Source organism: Chenopodium album, chromosome 5 (assembly GCF_948465745.1).
Source record: "Chenopodium album chromosome 5, dcCheAlbu1.1, whole genome shotgun sequence".
In the NCBI taxonomy this organism is placed as follows: Eukaryota; Viridiplantae; Streptophyta; class Magnoliopsida; order Caryophyllales; family Amaranthaceae; genus Chenopodium; species Chenopodium album.
Window position 1 is genome coordinate 22,757,805 of NC_137838.1, and position 4,537 is coordinate 22,762,341.

Sequence of the window (4,537 nt, forward strand, 5' to 3'; positions counted from 1 at the left end):
TGTTGGTAGCCGAATCGATGCAGAGTTTGACTGGGCTTGGTTTAGGATAAATGCTTATTGAATGAGTTTGAGTCTGTTTGGGTGGGGGGATCATAATATCAGCTAAAATCAGTTGCACTTTGTAAAATGCAGTTATGAGCAAAAATCTATATCTGATTTTAGTGTGTGAAATTAGTTTTAATCTATAAAAATAAATATAGAGAATAATAAGGCCTTGATGATTAGTGTACTATTGTTACCCTTGCATTCTTGTTTTTGCTTTTACTTCAGTTTTCTTGTTGTTTTTGGTGAATAACTCATATTTTGCCAAGAAATAGGTTAGCTTCCATTTTAATTACTCGAGGTGATCTTCTCATTCCCTTACTGATTCATTTTGCTCCATGATAGCTTAATATAGTTTCCCTTGTTTTTTTGTTTTTGCTTTTACTTCAATTCTCTTGTTTTTGGTGAATAGCTCATATCTCCCCAGTATTGGTTTCTACTTGAACATGGAATTCATACCTGAGATAGTGAGATGATCATCATCGTTTGGATTGTGAGATTGTGCACATTGAGTGGGTTGCTATTGGCTTTAAACTTGTTTCAATTCATCTGATATATATGCTACTGTCTAGGAATGTAGAAAGCAATTTTTTTTGCAATTAAACCATGCATTGTCATGAGCAGTTAAAATATGTAGCCATATGCCATGGTGATGAGCTGATGACCTTCAACCATGTAAATCAATTTTGTTTTTAACAGGAAGAGAAACTTATTAGAGTTTACTACTTAATACACTTATACTGTATGTTTTTCTCTAGAATAACTGGCAGGAAGTCTTAGCTTATTTCCATGTATCAGAACTGCAAAAGTATGACATTTGCATATTGGAAAATAATCTAAAGGTTTGCTATTGTGGAGTGGTGTTATATATATGTTTGATGAACCTTCAAGTTATTTGGATGTGAAACAAAGGCTAATAGCTGCCAAAGTTATCTGATGATTGCTAAACCCAAAAAGGTATATTTTCATACTTGATCTTTCTTGTCTTCTATTTATGTATCAATTTATGCTCTGATTAATTAATGAGAGTTTTGATAAGGGAAGAATTTATGCTCTTATTAATCAATTTGTGCTATTGCATTCGATTCTGATAATGTTGTTAATTAACAGAAGTACATCAGTAGTTAGGGAGGTTACGTGGTGTTCTCAAATGTTTTATATTGCTAAAATATGACAATTGTCCACAATATGTTTTTATGATTGCATTCATTGCGACTGAATTGCCTCCCTTTGTAGCCCTTTTTTTTTATTTCTGTTTGGGAGGTTACTAGGAATGGAAGCAGTTGGAGAGGTGGCAAAAAGGTGGGTGATCTTGTTGCTTATATTAGTAGTCCAATGGGTTTATATGCACAGAAGCTGATCCTTCCGACTGACAGAGCTGCTGCTGTTCTGTTTCTGAGTTGATGTTGTTCTATTTCCGAGCTGCTGCTGTTGTTGCATGTTGCTGATGTTCTGCTTCTGAACTGTTGTTGTTCTGTTTCGAGCTACTACTAATTTGCACATTGTAATTTTTTTTATATGAAATTGTAATATTACAAGTATTTATTAGTAAAAAATATCTAAGTTTTTATATGTATTATGGTGTGTTTATTAATTATACTGTTTTTTTAGGCATAAAGGGCACTTGTTCAACCTAGGAAAAAACCGGTGTCCTTTATTGACGTTAAGGGCGCCAGTTTGGCCCCATCGGCAACCCCCAAAAAGGCACCGGTTCAAAACCGGAGCCCTAAGCCGGTTTTGAACTGTTGACCATTACATTCTTTAATAATAATAATAATAATAATAATAATAATAATAATAATAATAATAATAATAATAATAATAATAATAATAATAATAATAATAATAATAATAATAATAATAATAATAATAATAATAATAATAATAATAATAATAATAATAATAATAATAATAATAATAATAATAATAATAATAATAATAATAATAATAATAATAATAATAATAATAATAATAATAATAATAATAATAATAATAATAATAATAATAATAATAATAATAATAATAATAATAATAATAATAATAATAATAATAATAATAATAATAATAATAATAATAATAATAATAATAATAATAATAATAATAATAATAATAATAATAATAATAATAATAATAATAATAATAATAATAATAATAATAATAATAATAATAATAATAATAATAATAATAATAATAATAATAATAATAATAATAATAATAATAATAATAATAATAATAATAATAATAATAATAATAATAATAATAATAATAATAATAATAATAATAATAATAATAATAATAATAATAATAATAATAATAATAATAATAATAATAATAATAATAATAATAATAATAATAATAATAATAATAATAATAATAATAATAATAATAATAATAATAATAATAATAATAATAATAATAATAATAATAATAATAATAATAATAATAATAATAATAATAATAATAATAATAATAATAATAATAATAATAATAATAATAATAATAATAATAATAATAATAATAATAATAATAATAATAATAATAATAATAATAATAATAATAATAATAATAATAATAATAATAATAATAATAATAATAATAATAATAATAATAATAATAATAATAATAATAATAATAATAATAATAATAATAATAATAATAATAATAATAATAATAATAATAATAATAATAATAATAATAATAATAATAATAATAATAATAATAATAATAATAATAATAATAATAATAATAATAATAATAATAATAATAATAATAATAATAATAATAATAATAATAATAATAATAATAATAATAATAATAATAATAATAATAATAATAATAATAATAATAATAATAATAATAATAATAATAATAATAATAATAATAATAATAATAATAATAATAATAATAATAATAATAATAATAATAATAATAATAATAATAATAATAATAATAATAATAATAATAATAATAATAATAATAATAATAATAATAATAATAATAATAATAATAATAATAATATGTTACCTATAAATTAACAAGGTGTTACATTGATTTGCAAAAAGTGATACATAATGTCAAAAATATTGATACTATATATCAAAAGATGATTGAAAAATGTTACCTATTAATACATAAAGTGTCACATTAGTTCACAAAGGTGATACATAATGTCCGATGAAGTGTTACTATATGATTGAAAAATGTTACTAAAGATAAGTAAGTGTTACATAAGAAATAAAAAGTATCACTTTAAAATGATACTAATAATATAAAAAAGTGTTTCCTAAGAGGGTTTATAGTATCACTTTTAAAAGTGTTACCATACGTTACCCAAATTGTTACATAAACCTTAGGTAACATGGGCGGATGTATACCCATTAAAGTGTTACCTATTGTCTATAATAACACTTTAACCACTTTACGTAACATTTTTTGGGTGTTACTTATGGTTAGTTTTGTACTAGTGTGGTCTTGGAACTGGTTTAACCGGGTCCTGAATTTTTAGAACTGGTTCCGATTCCGGGTACCCGGTTCCTTTTTTTAATTTTGTTTTTTCGGTTTAAAAGTTATAGTATTAAATTGCTTTTTTTTTTAACCTAGAATTTGAACTGTAAGTCTTTAACTCGTTGTTCCCGACTTCTTGTAACCCTAAATCTTAAAAATAATTGAAAAAAAACTTGTTTATAAAAATTTCATTAAAATTACAATAAGCAAACATAATGTCCACAAAACTACATATAAGCTCCCAAAATTTATTAGGATAGATTTCTTGATTCCAAACTTGAAGCACACCTTTGCCGCATCAATTTTTGCCAACGTGTGTCATACCACTATCACCAAATTCTGAAAAAAAAAATAGTAAACAAGATAAGCAATAAACTTAATAAGAAAAAAAAAAAAATGACTTTTTAATCAAATAAACAGCCACACACACAAAATTGATGAAAGATGAACAACTTAATGTACAACAAGTTGTCAACCAAAATATAATCTCAATTTAATTAAAAAAAAAAGAGCACAATTTTCATGAACATGCAAAAGTAAAAGAAGTCTCAAGAAATCTAAATCACCCGAAAATGAAAAAAAAAAAAAAAAAAAAAAAAAAAACACAGATCCGGTAGTAATTAGTAACATAACTCAAAAATTCAGAAAAATAATTCATGAATTTACATAATCAACATTGAAAATAACAAGCGGAGGAAGATATAGAGGAGAGAAGACAAACCTAGAATATGATGAGCATACGAGGGAATTGAGCCGGTTAGAGATTGAGATCTTGAGAAGTGACCCGTGGCGGGGCGGGGCGGATGTTGGCCTTCCTATCCCCATCCCCACCTAATATTTTCATCCCCATCCCCATCCCCGCGGCGGGTCCAATTTTCATCCCCATCCCCGCCCCACCGGGTACAACTCCAAAACCATCCCCGCCCCACCCCCCACTTGGATATCCATCCCCACCAAAGACCCCCCTAATCCCCACCTAAGATCCACCTAA

At 24.5% G+C, this 4,537-nt stretch overlaps 1 long non-coding RNA gene across 1 annotated transcript; it reads right to left on the bottom strand.

Moving 5' to 3' along the window:
- Window positions 1-3,676: 3,676 nt before the first annotated feature.
- Window positions 3,677-4,537, bottom strand: LOC145630590 (uncharacterized). The gene is made up of 2 exons (XR_014112108.1): window positions 4,268-4,537; window positions 3,677-3,885 (listed from the first exon to the last, which is right to left on the bottom strand). It is a non-coding gene; the product is annotated as an uncharacterized LOC145630590 (long non-coding RNA).